Consider the following 19,271-nt stretch of genomic DNA (forward strand, 5'->3'; position numbering starts at 1 on the left):
GTTTTTTCCATAAGCTGACTTTTGCCTCCAGATTTTAGTGCCTCTGGAGAAGCTGGGAACCATCTGATATGTTTTTATGCTAACTTAATTATTTGAGGGTATGTGTCAGAGTCTATCGCTGTCAGATGCTGCTGCTTAAAGGGGAATTACAGCCAGGGAAAACTCCAGCTGGGTGGGTACTTACATGGGTTTAATGAGAGCAACGAAGTCCTCTTTGTTCCAGGTTTTCCATTGCCTTTGGATCAGGCCCAGACTTTGTCTCTCCTTAGATCTGCCTTCAACTTGATTTTAAAAAAACTTGACGAAACAGAGCAGAGGCATTGCTCCGTGTGCCTTACATCAAGTCCTGAAATTATTCCCCAGATGGCTTTGCTGGTGAGCATGCCACCTGGGACGGCTGCAGTGGCGAGCTCTGGGACAAGGTATCTTGTTCCCGTTCTGCCCAGTGAAGCTGCACCAAGGTGTCACAGACGGGTGCTGCTGCTCCTTGATCATGGTGGTGAGCTGGAGACGTTGGTTCCCAGGGGACTGGTGGCCGTACTGGTCGGGGTGGGCAGGGTAGGATGGGGATGAAAAGAAGCCTGGGCGAGGAACACTGATAAAGGAACCGCAGGGATCTGTTTGTTTACTGGAGGGGATTGAACCTATTTTTTAATTTCTTTGCAGATTGTAGACAATCAGAAAATCAGTGTTCGGAAACTCAAAGACTTAAGAGCTAACCACTCAGAGCACAGCTTTTCCCCCGCAGGCTGCGGATAGCCAGGTACACTTATTATTCTTTACTAATCAGCCTGGGACTAGACCAGCATATTTATGTAGGAACACTAAGACTTTTATTACTGAAGACAACCCAGAGCTCAGGCCCCTACAGTTTGTCTAGCAAATTGAATATTTGATTTTCCCCCAGTAATAGTATGTTTTTCTTGTCTCCTGGCAGTTTGCATAAAAGCTCTGAAGTACGTGACAGACGGCAAAGGGAACATCCAAATCTGCTGTGCCATATGAGCAGCTCGCCTTGCAGTGGGCATGTTCCTGGCTTCTCAAGGCTTCAGAGCCCTAAAACTGCTCTGTGCTTCCTGATGGGAATTCATGCCTTTGCCTTAACTGTCAGCAATAATTCATACGTATTTGCTCTCAAAACATGCAATATTAATGCTTCCTTTTAATATAAAATGTACCTAGGGTTGGTAAGGGGGGGGGGGGGGGTCAGTAGCCCTGAGTGCTGCTGTTGTCTAGGCACTTCTAAAAGAGATGCTGTGGTGATACGCACTTCCCCAAATGATGGTTTTGATGTGAAGAATACATCCCCAAAGGTAAGTCAGTATTTGGAGTTAGCTGCCTTTGTGCAGCAGTGTCAAAATAGGGTGAATCCCTTTTTTTTTCTCCCCACTTGGGTGACAGGTACTCATGTGGGACCCCTAGAGATCTTCCCTACTTTCTGTCATCCTTCCCTCAGTAAATTTGCTGCTGCTTATGATGGCCAGGCGACTCGGGCAGTGGTGGCCCACGGATGTGTGGCTGCAGTGGACAAGAGCAATCAAATGTTTTTTTTTGGGCAGTAGCTCACGGAAGCCACCTCAGAAACCTCTACAAGATAAAGAGCAAGGCATGACAAAAGGAGAGCCCAGATCATATGCAAGTGCGATTGTTTATTAAAGAACAGGCTTCGTTATTCCCCACATGCAAAAAAAAAGAGGGGATTTATCTTCAGCAGGATTTCCCTGCAATGGGCTCAACAGGAGAAATGAAAGACAAGCATGGCTCTGGCATGCAGAGCATGGGGAGGGAAAGCTGCAGCCACGTAGCTGTGGGTTTGTGTTCCTCCTGGGGGGAGCTGGGGCTGGATAAAGGGCTGGGGAGCTCTGCACGGGATGTCACTGAGCTCTGACAAAATGCCATATCTCAGAGTGGTTTTTGTCAGATTGACAAATGCAGCCTTTTTGAGACTTACCTGGACTTGAAAGCAGGGCATTTACTTCTGTGAAGGCTTGCAGGAGAGTTCCTATACCCTGAGCTACAGGCAGAAATAGAAATACCTTCAAGTTTGCAAAAAGTGGACCAGAAGCATGTGTATGTGAGGTGTGGGACTCCTGCAAGGAAGGGATAGGAGGTGGTGTTGGAGCAAAGAATCGGCCCTGACAGTTTTGCTTCGCAGCCACCAATTAGGGGGTGGATTTTTGCTGAAGTCCAGAAGCAGGGCTGGGATTTCTCCGCCTCCCTCGGTGCTCAGAGGGAGGATGTGCGGGGACACCAGCAGTTTTACCTGTCAGCTTCAGGGGAGATCTGACTGCTGAAAAAGAGCCTTATCTTGAATCCCAAATAGCTTGGATGAGAGAAGGATAGAAGAGAGGTATTCTCTGCTAGGGGCAATAATCAACTTTTCTTTTTCAGGGTCGAGGCTGTAGGTTGGAATACTTTCATTTAAACAGGAGAAATAGCAGAAGACGTGGTGTTCTTTGCTTTCCAAAGGGCTCCCTGTTCCCTCCTACCTTTCCTAATATGTTTTTAAAAAGCCTCACTGTTGGTAGCATGGAGTTGAAAGAAGGTAGAAGAGTATCTGACAGACCCACTGGGACTCAGGGTGGATTTTAGAGACCTTTACATCTGGCAGTTTAGAGACTGGAGACCACTGCGTCTGGCAGTGCTATTACTCGATTTGCCTACTTCACGCTGCTGGTGGCCCCAGGAGTTGTTCTCTGTGCTGCCACTTTGAATTAGCATGACACCAAAGGGAAGGAGGCCCTCAGAGCATTTGCCTCCCAGAGAAGTGCTGAGATGTCGGCTCACATTGGCAGTTCTCCCGGCATGTCCTTTGTTGTTCGAAGGTGCCATTGCTGCTCAGTCCTTGGGGTGTCACAGCTCTGTTACTTGGCTGAGAGTCAAACACAAATCTCCAGAACCTCAAATATTGATTGTGCACTTGAAAGAAATAGTTGCTTTTCAATTGGTGTAGCAACAGCATTTCTCAGCGAAGAGAAGAGCATCTTCCAACCCCTGTGATGCTCCTCAAATGGACAGTTTAATTACTCCAAGAAAAGGGGCCACTGTAAAGGTTTTTCCTAGACATCTAACGTGCTTTTAAAAACCTACACCTTCTGTTTTCGTAAAGCTCTTAGGGATATAGGGCCATGCATTTGATAGACCATCAGTGGGATTTAAGCACCGAAACAGCTCTGAGGGGCCAAGCTGCCCCAGCTGCAGCGAATAACCCTGCAGGGTCCTGGCGGAGCGCTCAGCTCCTTGAGAAGGGCTCTGCTCATCAGACAGTGTGGCTGGAGGTTTCTGCATCTACTGCAGAAAGTGGCTGAAAAAGGAGCTGCTGGTGACAGGAAAGGAAAGGGGTTGAACATTTGTGTAGTCCTCTTTCCAACAACAAGCCCTGCCTTGTAGCACCCCCCTCTGCACAGGCTAGCTAGCTGTGCAGCCCCTCATTACCTGCTGTCAAAGCCACTTCTGCTGGGGGGACCCCACGTTTTGGCTTCCTGCTGCAATTCTGTAAGACCCAGAGAGTTCTTGTTGTAGACCCATTTCCATTTTGAAATGAGACTTAAAATTTTTTTTTGTTTTTTCTCTGTATGTGCTCCATGCTATTTTTCTTCAGCAAGGGAAGCTGTCTGCACTGCATTATGCATTAGGCTCTTGAAAGCATAACTAGTTATGTAATTATTAGAATTATATTTGCATTCACAACTAGGATGTATATAACTCATATGTTAATGCATGCTAATTAAATACCAATTAATCATTTTAAAAAATGAGGTTTGAATCTATACAGCTATCACAGATGTAGTAAATACTCATTGCTTATGAGGAATAAATCAGGTGTGTTTTAATATGCAACCCCAGTCCCATATAAACACATACTGCCAATTATTTAGAAAGGATTTAAAGTGTTTCTTATTCATATTACACAGCTACTGCTGACTGAGTGGCAGTCATTATAACATATTTTACTACTTTTACATTATTGCACATTAATACTTCCAGCTGTTCACACTGGGCTGGCTTATGTTTCAGCCATCAGAAAATGTGCAAATTCGTTATGTTTTACCCTATGAGGTAGAAGATTTATTCATGTTTAATCCTTCAGATAGGCTGCTGAAAACCAGTCACCTTTGTACGGTTTGAAGCTTTATGGCTTCGGTACCTGGCAGGGTATCTTGCATTGCTTTATCTGCAGGCTTCAGAAATTCTGCGGAAGATGCTTCGAGTTCACATAGAGCTGAGAGTGTTTGATGCTTCTGATTTAAGAAACATTCAAAGTTGCTGCTGCCAGAGAGGGAAACAAGCTTTTGTAGACTCTGTCTCTTGTAGAAGTTTCTGCCACAAGGGTAGAGCTGTGTTATTGGCCAGCCACCCCCTGGGGGGGTGAGTCCAAGCTAAATTAGCAGACTGTGCTGGCTGCTGCCCACGGTAAACTGATAATGAGCAAACTGGAAGGCTTGTAGTGTGTCAGCAGGCAGGGCAGTGAAGTGAAGATGTCACTGGTGACCCTTACAGCAGACACACTTGTAAAGCCACGGGTGTGTTCGCTGAAGGCTGAGGACAACACGCTTGTCCTCCCCTACCAAGGGATGCCTGGGTTTGCAGAGGGCAGCAGCACAACGATGTTGGGGACGTGAAGCAGCGAAGAGGAAGGAGCTCCAGGTGGTGGTGACATGGTTGAGATGGCTCCATACTTCCCATGACACCTGGGTTTTGGCTTGCTGGGGTATTTTCCAGGCTTTTCCCATGCAGGGTGCTTGCTTTTGATGGAGTTTTGCCTTGGAAGCCGTTTGCTCCACACAGAAACAGGCTAAACGTGGTTTTGGCCCAGCAGGATGTGTAGTGCAGGAGTTGCAGCCCTCACTGGTCCTGTGCTCGCTCACTCGCACGGGGCTCTGACACGTGGGACACCTCGGTCACGCCACCCAGGGAAGCTGTGCCTGGGAATTTCCTCGCCTTGGTCCCCAGAAGCACCCACAGCGGCGGGCTCCTGGTGCTCATCGGCCACCCCTGGCACAAAGGACGCTGAAGCCAGCTGGAGACTAAGGCAGACAGAAGGACAGGAGGGATGTAATTAAGAGCTGGCACACTGTGCAATTGGGAAAGATCTAACGAACCCCGGGGTGGCATTGGTGCATACCCCACAGCCCCCTAAAGGGGCTGCAGCTCCTGAGGCACGTTCACCCTCAAGTCTGGCTCCTAATCCAGGCCTCCCGAAGTGCCTTCAGCACTTGTCCACAGACAGCTGCAAGGCCTCTGGAGCAGAGCCCCGCTCCTTCCCTGGGCTGGCTGCTGCTGCCGAGGCTGACAGCTGATCGCTGCTGTCACTTTGTCGTTAACCCTGGGCTCACCGGGCTTCACCCAGAGCTTCCTTGGGCTGGGCCCTGCAGAGAGCTGCTGTGGCCTTTCCTGGGCTCAACTGCCTTGTTATTCTCCCCTGCATTCTTCTTTTTTTTTATTGAGAAATAATGTAGCAAAAATCTGTTTTATACAAATTCTGCGAGTTTCCCAAGTCTAAGCAGTCAAAAGTTAGGTAATGACAAAATTAAGGGCTTAGGGTTTTCATGCAGCCTCTGTTACGTATTTGGATATTTCTTTAATATTTATTTCATGTAGTTTCAGTAGTTGTTAACTTTCGATGCATTTACTCTCCCTTAATATGTCCCTGAATTCCATACGCAACCCAGGGTTGGGCTGAAGCTCATGAAGAATATATGCATTTGCATTTTGCTAAACTATCCCCATTTTAAAGTCTATATTCCGGCATCAGAACAGTTAGAGATTTACTTCTCATGCTTATTTTTTTGCTTACTTTGTTTGTCCTCTCTTCTAGGAATTAGGCTCACTGTTTTTCAGGATCTTTACCTTTAATTTCTGGAGACGGTGATACCTTAAATGGATGATCTCAGCTCATTTGGTTTCATTCAGAAACCAATCAACCTAAATCATCTTCAGTGGTAAGTAATGAAACCAAGTTCAAGCGCTTCCCAAAATGTTTTCCAGGGAGCCCTGTCTGAGCTCAGACTGTGCTGTGTTTATAGGATGATTTAGGTCTGAAGCTCACTTGAGAATTTATCAACAAGGTAAGAGAGTGCTAGTAATGATTCTAATTTTTCAAGTCAGGACGTGAGTTTGCCAGAAAGGCTCTGTGCACCCTTTCAAGTTATTGCAGCTCTCTTCTGTTCTGAGAACGGGGAACACGAAGGACATTTGGGTGTTACTTATTCTTCTGATCATGTTATTTCTCAACAGAGAAATGTAAGTTTCCTGTTTCCAGCAGCAAGATTTATTGTTGTGTGTTAGCAAGAAAAAAATGCCATTTTACTAAAAGTTCAATTCTGATAGCTCTGCACAAAGTCAAGCCTGGGTGGTAGATTCAGGAGCAGCAACAAATGTAACGTGATCACTTTTTGTTCAAGTAACGTAAATGTAAAAATAATGGGGATGTTAGGATAGTTTACCACCGCAGAAAACAAACATAATTCTGCATCCTGAATAGTTTTTTGGCTCAGAGGTATTAGGCTGGCTGGTTGTATTCTGACAGGCTCAAAAAATGAAGTGATGGTGCACTAGAAGAGGTATATTTTCACATGTTTTAAGCAGGCAGGTCCTCCCTGGTGGGAATGGCCTTCTCTCCCCTATTGAGGCATAGGTCTGCCAGCTCACAGCATGTAGCGATCACCACGAGTTACTTTAAGGCAGTTTCAGTACGGATATATCAGGAGAATTGATGAAGAGCCTTTAACCTTTGAGTCACGAACTCATTTGTGAACACAGCTGATGTTAACCCCAAGTTAATTACTGCTCCATGGCTCTTGGGTGCGATCTGTTGGTGGATGTCAAACCAGTTCCCAGAGAACAACCAAGCCGCATGTAAACCCACCAAAGCTGAAGCTAATGGAGCTGGCCTGGGATTAATTTAATCACAGAAAACCAACTTGAAGCAAATTTCTAAGTTGGTATGGGGAGTACACGTATACTGTTTCTTTTCAAAAGATAAATGGATGATTTTAAATGCCATCATAGTCTTCTCTCATTAGGCTAAATCTACTTGAAAGTGTTTTTTTCCTTCAGAAGAACATCATGTGGAATAGAAATTGTTCAGCAACAAAGTAAACTATAAAAAGGTTAATGATTTTAAGGTGAAGTTAGATATAAGCACTGATATCTTTACAAGTTGTGCTATTCTATTTGCTGTGATAACGCTCATCTGTTTCTTTCATTTCAGCGCATGTTTTTGTCTACGTAAAATTGCTTTGAAGTCGGGGGCAGACTACACGACTGTGCTTCTCTGCTTGACATTTTAAAGGCCTGGTACTAGCATTTAGCTATTTAAACTTTTGCCTTCTAGCTTTGTTTTAGGAATAATGAGCATCTTCAGTGATTTGTAAGTGGAATTAATGGTACTTCCTGCAAATTAAAAAAAATATATATATCCTATTTCTGTCCTTTTCAGAGGCCTGGGTTCAAAGCACCTCCCACTGCCCTTTTAGTCCCTGTGTCCCAATGGAGATGGTGAAAACTTGGACAGGGAGAAGAGCAGGTTGCTGCAGCAGTCTACAGGCCTGACGTGATGGGAAGAGGAGGGAGAAAACCCCCCAAACCTCTACAATAATTCTTCTCAGTGATCCCTGTCATAGGGATTTTACTGTGTGCAGTTTGTATGGAGGGAACTGAGGCACAAGAATGACACATGATATTTTTCGTAGTTGCATTAAAAAAACGTATTTGGGCTGGAGATTAGCTTCTAAACGCATCTCCTGTCACTGCACATGAAGTGAGTCCTGCTCTGAGCACTTCTCATGCTGTCCATTGGGAGGAATTATTGCAGGATGGGTGGTTTCATCAGCAGGACTCTGACATTTGTTCGAGGCTTCCAACAAGAGATGGTGAGGTGGAGGCTGGTGATGAATGAGCCAGGACAAGGACTGGGGCTGCTCTGCTGTCGGTGCCTTTTTCCAGAAAGGAGCTGGGAGCGTGGCGAGCAGGAAGGAAGAATTTGCTGAGAATAAATTCGACACAGTGGAACAAAGTGTTCCCCTTAAATGTGTTCTTCAGCCAGAATAGCAGCAGCGTTTCTGCCAAGTATGGGGCCTGCTGCAGGAACAGTTTGGCAAGGGGGAAGAATATAGCCAAATTTGTGTGAAGCAGCCTGATAGTGGGTGGCAGGATTATGCAATTTTACTGATACCCAGACTTCATTATCTCTTGCAAAGTGTTTCTGAATGAAGCAAAATGGTAGAGCAGCTAACTCTTACGTTGTTTTCTTCGCCGCCCCCTTTCCAAAAGTTGTGCATTTAAACACCTCCGTTCCTATTCTTGAAACCTGAGAAGGAAGGCTGGGAGGACAGAGCTTGTAATGAAATCCTCCTCAGGAACCTGAGGGCAGGGCTGCAATATGAGCTGTTGCAGTGTCGGAAATTCTTGGCTTTGTTGAAGCTTGGTCCTGGAAGGGATAGGCCAGAAAATAATCTTTTTTTTTTTTTTTTTTTTTAAAAAAAGAGGAAAAATATGATATCCTTTCACTTCAGTGTACTCTTTTGTAAGTGTGGTCAGTTCTGGGAGAAGTATCAAGATTTACAGTTATCCTCGACACTGCCATGAGGGATGAATGAGCTCTCATGAATGGAAGAATCATCATGTGGAAATCAGTGTGGTTTTGCCTTGGGAAGAGTGATCGTAGCTCAGCTGCTTGTGTACAAACAAGAATCTTCTTCTAATTGCCTGGCTTGCAAATTAAGGAAATCCAGCAGGTTTGTTCTCACTGTGAGTAACTTTGGCCTCATGTGGATATGAGTTTAGTTAAGGTGTATTTAGGAACACATCTGACTTGTCCCTTGTGAGGCCTTGTTCTATGAACAAGGGAGGACTCAGCTTGGGTTTCATCTGCCACGAAGATGTCAGAGCTGGAAGAAAAACGCTGCTGCTCTAACATGCTCTTATTGATTTAGCCCGTATGTTCTGGAGCCCGTGAGAGGTGACAAACAAAGGCGACCCACGGAGACATTTTGCACTGTGGTGCTTTTCAAAGCACAGCCCTGCACTGAAGCAGAAGCTTCCCCTGAATGTAAGATATGCAGCCAGGCGTGGAGCCAGTGGTCGACTCTGCAGGAACCAGGCACAGCAGTGATAGCCAGCATAAATGAACCCTCAAAGGAATTAATAAGAGAATGCTACAGCCCAGGTCTGAATACTTGATTTGTGAAACTGAATAGGAGCAGTATTAAATTAGGCTCCAATTAGAAGTACCTTTCATCACAGCCTAAATCTGGTCAGAGCTTTGGTCTCCTGTGGCATCTAAAGGCTGTTATCAGTGTGCTTTGTCCCCAGCCTTTCGTCCTGGGGTTTAAAAACATCTATCCCAACTAGCACAATGACTGAGTGTATGCAGGTGGGGGAATGCGTGTGATACCACTACCATAGCAGAACCTGTGACTATGAGTTTTGAGCTGAAACAATCCTGCAGAGAGCAAGAAAAACCACTTCTGGCTCCAGACCTTTGCTGCTCTGAGGCCGGATCCTTTTGGTGGCTGCTGCCAGAGAAGGCGAGCTATAAACGGTCCGAGCGGAGCGTCCCTGGGTTTTGATCCTCTGACTGACTGTGTAAACTTGGACCAGCTGCTTCCACCTTCTGCGCTTCTCGGAGCAGTTCCTAAACAAAAGCACACTTGCTATAAATTTCCAGTGCCACTTTGGCAGCACACTTATTGAGTTTTCCATTTTCCTTTTCTGGATTTTGTTTCCTTTCACCTTTTTAAGTTTCTTCCCTTTTCCCCAATGGAGTGCTTATGTTCCCAGATTAAAAACAGAAGTTTGTTCAGGTTGATTTGTTAAAAATGTAGTTTTATTATGCTTTCAAATGGTATTTTCCATATAAAAATATTTACTTTACTAAAACCACATCTTTCTGATGGAAGAATGTCTGGGTTTTAAAAAAAAAAGTCTAGTAGCTTGAGTACATAAATGTTTCAGTGGTTCTGTGATTTCATAGAGCAAAACAATTAGGGATAACAAAATTCTTCATTTTAGTGAAACTTAATTATAAAATTATTTTCTCATTGGCTGAGGTGTGAAAGCTTCATGCACTGAAGACCTTCTGAATCCTAGCAATGTTAATGTTGAAAGTGTAAAACCTGCCTGTTCTCAAATTGTTATCAACGCACCAAAGTAACGGGTGAAATTTTAATCCTTGTGGCATGCTGCCCACGGATAGCAAAACTGTAATTTGTAGTCGCTTGTTATTAGTAAGTGCAGCTCTGTGGTGGTCAGAACTGGAAGATTTTTAGACCTCATGTCTCGGAAGCCGATCTCTTGGTCCGTGGCTGCAATCAGGCAGGGCAAGCCTGCGGTAAAAGCTTTGACACCAGACTGTTAGCTTGTGATGTCCATGCTGGAGACTAAATCCAGCTTGGGCTGATAGCAGGTTGTTTTTGTTACAGGGCTAACAGCATCCTGACCTCCTCCTCCTGCAAGGGATTTTGAAAATTGCCCCTCAGGTACTAAATCCCACAGCTCTCCTCAGCAAGGCGCCTTGCTCCAGAGCTCTATTAGCAAACGCAAGTGGTGGCTGGAAAACCTGTTAGAAGCTGAAATATTATTGTGAGAGAGGGGTTAGAAACTAAACGATAACCTTCAGTCTTAAGGAAATTCTTTTGGTGGTCTGGATGTTGCTGGCTTCCTCCAGCCCTCTCTGTGTCTTGCTCTTCCTCCCTGAAATGACCGTCACTCCTTTTGGGACAGAAACTCCTTCTGCACATTGCAGTCTCTTGGTTCTTTCATCGCTACTGTGAATGCAAAGGGGTGGCCCACCTCCAGCTGCTGACTCTTTACCTTCCTGTGATGTGCAGAGAGGTGGAGAGCTTGCAGAGGATGGGAAATGGTTCCTGAGCTATCTGATGGCAGCACATGACATGATACTTAAGTACCACGTCCGTTGCATTTCTAAGCAGCAGAACAGATGAACAAGCAAACTCAGTGCTGCCAATTCCTAAATAACTGGATTATTCAATATACGCAAACAAGCATCACCCATATTGCTCCCTGGACATGATGGCTGGTCTCTGGCAGCTTTGTAAGCCCAGCAAAACAAGTACAAGCCCAGGGCTAGCAGGCGTTTCAAGGCGGTGTTATTCTAGCTATACACTCTGTGTTAAGTTACGGGGGGAGAACATGGTTTAATTAGACGACATGTATATCTCCAGTGAAACAGATCTTAACTCGTGAGGCTACCCATTGATTTTTAATCTGCAGTAAAGATTAAGGCTGTTACTGATTAAATATCACTCTGTCTTTCTCTGAGGACAAAAAGTTTACCTCTTTAACTGCTTGAACTCTTAGAGAGACTTCCAGAGGGAAGAAGAAAAAAGGGTGAAGAAAAATCTTAATTTTCTTGTTATTTGAAAGGGGTAATGCTATCAAACCTCTTCCTGTTCCCAGGTCCCCCGTGTATATTCTGAATAAAAAGCTCAGCCTTCCAGATTTTTCCAGATTTGTACAGATGATAAGGAAGAACACTAACTGATGCTTTTCAGTGTTTTCTGAGTGTCTGGAGTGATGTTTCCAAGCAGCTGCAGGCACAGCGTGGTTGTGTGTTGCAAGGTAGTGTGAAAAGTCCTTCATCTCAATGCACTGGCTTTTCATATATGAGCACGAATATTTCCTCTGCTGCACTGACAGTATCCATTTTGCAGAAAACAATAATGTGAGCGAGAAAACAGGAGGTTTTTTCCCAGGGACATGTCACCGAAGGCCAGACTAGAGCCTGACGCTTGGTTATAAAGATATCAGCTTGTCTTTAACTTGTTGTTCCTACCCCTCTGTGCAATTTGGAGACTTTGTCACGAACGAGGACTGCAAAGTGCTGCACCATGTACAAATCTAGAACCAAAGAGCCTCTTCTGTGCAAAGCCTACGTTGCCTCTGCCACTCCTGCCTGGCAAGTTTAAAGTGAGCAAAGCCTCCTAGCACAAAGCCTCCTAGCAGTACCGAGAGTGAAACTCCTGGCTTAGTGCAACAGAAAGCTTTCCTGGAAGGGGGGCTGGTTACAAACACCTAGTTGGTGTCAAAAACTTTAAGCCAAACCATTTTTTAATTGCAGCCCATTAGGAGTCTCTAGAGACTCCAGGCAGACGTGCCCGAGATGCCATCCTGCGGCCTGGCACTGCACAGGTAATGCTGGGGAAAAGAGAGAAAGGGAAGGCAGGATGGCTTGCCAGCTGATGCCCTGACAGCCAGCAGCAGCCACCGGTGAGTGAAAGCTGCCCCTAACCCCCCTCTCCTTGCAGGGGCCACCCGAAGCATCACAGGGAATGCAGCAGATCACATCTGGAAGTGTAAAAGCAACTTGGGCATCTTGGTGGTGCGGATCCCTGGTCCCTAGTTTCTCTTCAGTGGGAGATCTTGTCCACCCCAACCTTCTCCCTGCTCTCTGTCTGTGCTAATTAGGTTGGGCTTTGAGGTATCAAGCCTTTACATTAGCGATGCTGTTATAGAATTTTTGTTAATTTAGCCAATTGTGTTACAAATTGACCTTTGGCATTGGGAGCCCCTCTTGCAAAGAAATTGTGCTGATCCCTGATTAGTGCAGTGAAAAGCTGCTGGCAGCCACTGCTGCAAGTAAATTCTACTGGGCTGATGAATTTAGGGCAGTTTTTCCTGTGGCAATTAAAATACAGGACCTGCAGTATTGTTGCACTAGTGGCAGCTGCGTGTGAACAAACACACTGACCCAGCAATTTTGTAAGCATCCTGAATGTCCTATGGATTCAGGTTTCTTTTGTCTATCATATATCTTAGCAATAAAATGGAATTTGCAGAATCCAGAATGGTGATTTTTACCTTACCTTTCAATGTGATAAAAGTCAGAACTTGGCTCAGGGATATGGCAATATTCGTGGCTCTGGAAAGCAGAGAATATGGATTAATTATTTAACTGAAATCTAAGTTTACAATACTTCATGTGTTACATTGGTAGACAAGCTGCAGGTTTGGAACAAGGCCACGCGTTTGCACTAGCAGGAAATTAGAACTATCAACTACAAGCGGGTACTAAGTGCTGGTGAGTCAAAATGTGATGACAGTAGGAGCCGTGTTTCAGAAACAAAATGTTCTTCACTGTCGGCAAAAGAAGGTGCTGGTTGCTGAGACATGGGATCCTTTTTAGTTTACAACACCTTATGAGATTTTTTTTTTTTAAGAAACGTGCATTTTCATGGATAATGGACCATACGAATTATTTTGAAGGTCTGCAGAGAGCTCTGTATTACTGCTGCACAGTGGTGCATGTATGTCAGTAGATAAGCTAGTAGCCTACCTGGTCACCACCATTGAAGCATCTAAAAATGTCACGATCTTTAATTTGCCCTTTCTTTTTTTTTTTCCCCCAATCTCTGATGTTTCTTTGCAACTGCCTGTGCGTGCTCTGCTTGGAATTTAAACAGATATTTTGGCAGTGGATGCTAGCTGCTAGATTTCAGATGGTTTTTAGGCATTGGTGTCAAGAAATGTTACAGGATCATCAGCTGGTTGGTTTTTTTTGTTTGCGGGGGAGGTGGAGGTACTGTGATTGAATAAAAGTATTTGTCTTTAATCTTTCCACTGCTATCATAGTAGCTGCTATCATAGTAGTTTGGAAAAATACCAAAAAAAGAAAAAGCCTTATTTCTCATTGTCCTTTCTCTCAAGTTGGAGCAATGAGAGAAACTGTCGGAGAAAGGTCGCTGAGCTGTCAGTAGTGCTTCTATAGCAACCTACAAGGAGAGGACTTTCTGGCTTTATTTATTGGGAGCAAGAAGGGTTCAAGATGGATTTGCTAACGGTAGGGCTGCTCTGCTAGGAAACCTTGAAGGAGGGTGGGAAAAAAAACTTTGGGCAGCAGGGCACCTTGTGCACAGCTGAAGGTTAGCAAACCCTCCCTGGGCTGGTGACCAGAGTGGCAAAAATTATGTTGTGAGCCTGACAAGTGGTATTTGGCACCGTAGTGGAAGTCATCGCTTCCTGCCGTATGCTGTCTCTGCAGGAAGAGAGATTGCTGTGTATTTAAAGCAGCAGTTGGGAAGCTTTCCTCGTGCAGATGAGGCCAAGCACTAAATTTCAGGCTTTTGTCTGGACTGGGCAGGTCCTGGGGTCTCCTGATGGCATCAGGTGGGCTTGGGGCAAGGTGGGACCCTGTGGAAGTGGTGGTGGATTGTGCTGTAACCAGGACGTGCTGTAGAGCATGAAATTCAGTGTAGGAATAATCAAAATGACAAATGTAATTCTCACTATTAATTTATTTAAAGTGCTGTTTATTGTAGTTGGAGTAAAACCAAGCATAGTACACTAGTAATCTCTTAAATCCAGTTTTCCCTGATGAACCATTTGTGTTGGGCATATTCTTCTTTAACAGCTGGAGAAATCAGAACGACCGGTTGTATTCCCATTCCAGGCAGAGAGCTTCATAGGAAATGTATTAAATTCTCCCTTTACTGATCAGATAAAAAGGGTGAATGAAGAGAGAAATTACACTGCAACATCATTGTTTTTAATCTGATTTTAATAACTAGAGGAATAGATTTTTTTCTCTCTTCCCCTGTGATAAATCTTACTCAGTTTACCTTTATACCATGCTTCACACTTGCCTGGATTATTCGTTTCACAGCAGAGCAGCTTTTAATATAGTGACAGGATCAATGACAGAAGAAAGTTTGATAATATGTCATTGCTCATCTGTGTGCATGAGTCCTCAAATGTAAAAGAAAAAAAGCAGCCTAGAGATTTTTGCATTCTTTCTAAGTGGCAATTATGAAAGATCTTGAGAATCTGTTTGAAAATTCTCTGAAGAAACTGTTTCAGGAAATACTTGCTCAGGAAAAAATGTAAGTATTTTACAGGAACACAGATTTCCATCTGAACTTTCTGTGAGAATTTTTTCAGGGTAACTCATCTCCATTACATCATTTTGATCTAATGTGCTAGCAGGAAATCATGATATTTAGACCAAAATTACCAAGTAAGACACTTTTGAGGAGGAAAGTTAGAATATTGGGGGGAAAAATAGTTTTTATTTTCTTCTTCCTCCAGTTTAGGAGAACCAATAGAAGGTGACTAAGCTTAAAAGCCTGTGTTTTGGCTAGTCTATCTTAAAGGGATCATCAGAAATAGTGCAGTATTGACATGTAAGAATTCCTCACTTCAATAGGCATTTCAGGTTAGTCATCAGAAACTTCAGACGCATAATGAGGATTGTCAGCAATAACTGATAGTGAAAGCAGTCTGCTTTCCTTAACTCCTTCATGAGGTTGCCACTCAACTACCAGTGGGTGTCTGTGCTGCATTTTGAGATGCTCTGAGTACTGTTAAGAAGAGGTTATCTGCCCAGCCAGAGGAAGGATATATAAATGGCAAAGCCAATAAATACATATTTCACTGAGACTTTTTGCTTTTCTGAATACTTTGGACTTGTGCAAAGAGCCAGAGGAATTTGCACTGGGCCAGGTTTGCTTTTCTGAAGCAGTGTGCTGGGCTGCCCCTGCCCTCATCCTCTCCCTCCTGCAAGTATGGGATTTGTGCCTTGGGTTCTTTTTCTATCTATTCCTGCTTTTCTCTTCCACTAGTTCTGGATTCCTGTATGGGGAACAAAATGTCTTTAAAAATAACTCCATTCTGGGGGGATCTTGCTGGGAAGCCAGCGGGAGGTGCCCTTCACGCCTGCACTAAAGTTCACTCTGTAGCTGGAGGAGAAGTAACTGCTTCCCTTTAGCTGTTGAAAAAAGCCCCAAACCCCAGTGTGCTGCTGCTTTTCCCCTGGGAAACGTCAGTACAGGCTCTGCGTCAAGACTAACTCAGCCAGGTTTAGGGTAGGCCAAAAGCAAGCAGAAGCACTGGGGTGCAGTGTTAACCCCTGCATGTGGAGTGCCCCACAACCCTTTTGCATTTTCCTCGTCTAATAAGACATGAGTTCTTGCAGAAATTGCTGATTTCCCCTTCCTTCTCCCTGTTGCTGCTGACATGGATGCGTATCGTGGGTGCTCTGTAAGTGTTCCTCTATTCATGATAAATGAGGCAACAAACTCCCACGTTTCCTTGTCACTTGAGATGCTTTTAGTATAATTTTTGTTCTTATGAGGCTTTAGTAGCAAAATATCTTATTAGAGGGCCTGAAGAAGTGTCAGTCTTTTTTTTTTAAGCTTGAAGATGAGGTAACACAGGCTCTGTTTTGCTGTTTTTTTATTCAGTGACAAGTGGTGCAAAATAGTATTTTGTGTTTAATATTTTAGAAAAGCGTTGGGGATACAGTTTACTTAAAAAAAAAAAAAAAAGGATTAGGGATTCAGTTTGTTTAAATAAATAGATGAATTCCCCTGGGCAGAAGATGCTTGCAGGCTGCAGCAGCAGGCATGGGACAGGTCTCTGCTCATCACAGAGACTTCCCTGCCCTTGGCAGCCACCCCATAGGTACCTCCCTGCATCCCATGTTGCTGGCCAAGCTTTAACTGGTTGTAGCAGGTGTGCTGGTGGGGTTGTTATCACAGTGCTGCAGGGCAGAAAAAACAATTTTTGATATGTTCCGGAGAGTTTTGAGCATGGTCCCAGGGCACCCTGTATTGCATCTTGGATGAGCATCTGCGAAGTGCTCACGTACCAGCCTCTGCATCCCGGCTCACCGCTTCATCTGATGATGTATGGTTACATGGGCTATGTAGATAGGGAAAATGTAACTTTCACCTAGCAAATTCGTCAAATCTATGCTTTGCACCAATTATGATTATTGCTTTTATTTGTGTTTTACATTTATGACTAACAACGATCTGTTGATAAGTATATAACATTATTTGGAAACTAGCTCCCAGAAGCATAACGCAAAGCTTGCAGAGGATTTGAGAAACCCTGGGTGGGGATAGGAAATCCTCCTGGAGGGGGTGGGCTTGTAAAAGCTCTCTGATCAATGTGTTCAAATGCAGCACTTGTCGCGTCCTGCCAGCCAGGGCTGCTGCAGTGCACGTGATGGCTCGAGGGCCCAGAATTCTCAGTAAAACAAGATTATTATTATTTTTTTTCACCTTCTCTTTCTGAAGCTATCCAGATTCACAGCCCCAAAAGAAAAGAGACAGAGCATGGAATATTGAAGAGTTCTGATAATAATTCTGCATCTCCTCTTTGAAATGAGGCAGTTTCACACCTGCCAAAAAAATGACACATTTTAGCCGTGTTTTGCAAGAAAATGAACCCTTACAATCACACGCTTTGCCCACATCAGCCTTTCTGACAGTTCCCCATGTAAATTCTGAGTGCCTTGGCCAATTTCAGCTAGCAAAAACAAAAGTTTCAGAAATACAAGGTTTGTAGTTAAATAAATAGACAGCACTTGAGGAAAACCCCATCAGAGGACCCACTGGGGGAAGGGAGAACGACTCCAGGATTTATTAGGCTTACAGGCATCTACAAAGGAGAAGTTATGGATTGCCCAGCAGTGGCAAAGCCCATCAGTAGGAATTTGTCACAGCTCAGGGCACAAAACCTGACCTGGCACCAGGCAGGGGCTCACTCCTCTTTGCATTCTCTGGTGCATAGCAAGGAGCAGCTGCAGCATGATTGCGTACAAACCCTGTCAGATAGGCCTCACAGGTTCACTGCAAACAGGATTTATAACTTTTGGCAATCTTGGAAATAGTTGTTTACTCTAACAGGATAGCTCATTTAGACTCCAAAACCAAGATGCTTTTTTTTTCTCCTTAATCTTTTCTCCTTTAGGACTGTGTTGCTTCCTTAGCGCTTCCCTCGTGCTGCTCCCAGTGCTTTTCCAGCTCACTAATTGCATTTCTTCCCATGCTATTGCTCAAATCTTCTGTGTCAGCCTGAATCTAAGCTCTAGCAGCTTAAAATCAGAGATGGGCAAGCACGTCCATGTGATTAAAGGCTTGCTCTAGCACCGGATGATGTTTGAACAGGTTTGCCCACATGAACTCATACTACTTGTAGGATGTGATTGTGGACAACTTGACAGCATTTTCTGTCTGTGAAGATTTGAGCTGACTTGAGCTGTGTTCTCTCTAGGTGTAGTCCTCAGTTGTTGCCCTGGCTGTTGCGTGAGAGGAAAGAAAAATCACTGACGTGAAACAAATCCTGAAGAAAGAAAATTGGGACATCTCAGGTTAATGAAGTTCATGTTCTTCCTGGACTGACTGCTGCAGGATCTTAAGGAAACCACTTCTAGCTGATGATGATCTCCTTGTATGCATCTTCAGGAGTAACAGAGAAAAAAACAAACACTGGGTACATTGATCCCCAGAAAGCTGGGGATGTGATTCCAGGCAGTGTTGTCTTCTCACTGGCTTTTGGCTAAAACATCCCAGCACAGCCCATTCCCCGCTTTAATTACTTATTGCTGGTATAAAGTACTTCCATGTTTTTGTTTAAAACCTCTTGCCCTGTAGTTCCAAGTGATGTTCTCTGGTTCTCGAATTGCAGGAGATGCTGAATAGCTGGGCGTGTTGTGATTTGTGGAAAACCACTTATCCCGTTGGCTTGAAGTTTTCCTATCTCCATCTTCTACCTGCCATCTTTCAACTGTGAAAGTTCACAGTCCTTAATGGAAGAAGAGCTGCTTGTTGGTGTTTTTTTTTTTTTCTCTTTATTATTATTATTATTATTTTGCTCAGAAAAGGATGCAAGGGTCAGCCAATACTGGATATCCAAACACCACCCTGTTCTCTGACAGTAATTTTCAGATCTGGGTGGATTTAGCCTGCTGTCAGGCTACCAAAAAAAACTTTTCTCTCATCACCTACACAGCCTCTTCCCTACAGGTGCTGGGGTGGGCACGAGGGCAGCAGCAGTGCGGTGGCTTCCTGGCACTTCTTCCCAGTGCTATCGAATGGGATTTCCACACCCCATTTCCTTTTCATGTTGTATTTAGGGAATATCCTGCCTTACTGCAGGCATGCAGGTTTGTGAGATGTGCTGACAGATTATTTCTTCTCAGATACTGCATTTGCATTCTGCAGGAACCATACTATTATTCTCTTCCTGCATTTGCAAACCATCATTTGCATCATTTGCAAACCAAGTTATAAGAAATGTGGATTTTATTCTAAATAGGGTGGAGGTGATTAGAGAAGTTCATACTGGTTCACAAACAAGGAGCCCAGTTTGCTCAGCTTTTGCAGCCCAATGAAATTTCTGTGGTATTTAGTGGAAAGATTGGGACGTCAAAATGTTGTCTTGACCTTGTTAAGCCATCGATTTTTTTTCTAATTTAAGCCTTAATCAAAGAAAAACGAGGAAGCTTCAATTCACTTCTCACCCTC

General features: G+C 44.2%; 1 long non-coding RNA gene across 2 annotated transcripts; it reads left to right on the forward strand.

The window, feature by feature from the left end:
• The first annotated feature begins 571 nt into the window (after nt 1-571).
• Nucleotides 572-8,472, forward strand: LOC106047115 (uncharacterized). Of its 2 annotated transcripts, XR_001213613.3 has the most exons (3): nt 572-763; nt 5,819-5,942; nt 7,442-8,472. It is a non-coding gene; the product is annotated as an uncharacterized lncRNA (long non-coding RNA). The 2 variants fall into 2 exon arrangements; XR_010825923.1 differs by lacking the exons at nt 572-763; nt 5,819-5,942 and adding an exon at nt 5,951-6,068.
• Nucleotides 8,473-19,271: the final 10,799 nt, after the last annotated feature.

This window comes from Anser cygnoides, chromosome 19 (genome assembly GCF_040182565.1).
Source record: "Anser cygnoides isolate HZ-2024a breed goose chromosome 19, Taihu_goose_T2T_genome, whole genome shotgun sequence".
NCBI lineage: Eukaryota > Metazoa > Chordata > Aves > Anseriformes > Anatidae > Anser > Anser cygnoides.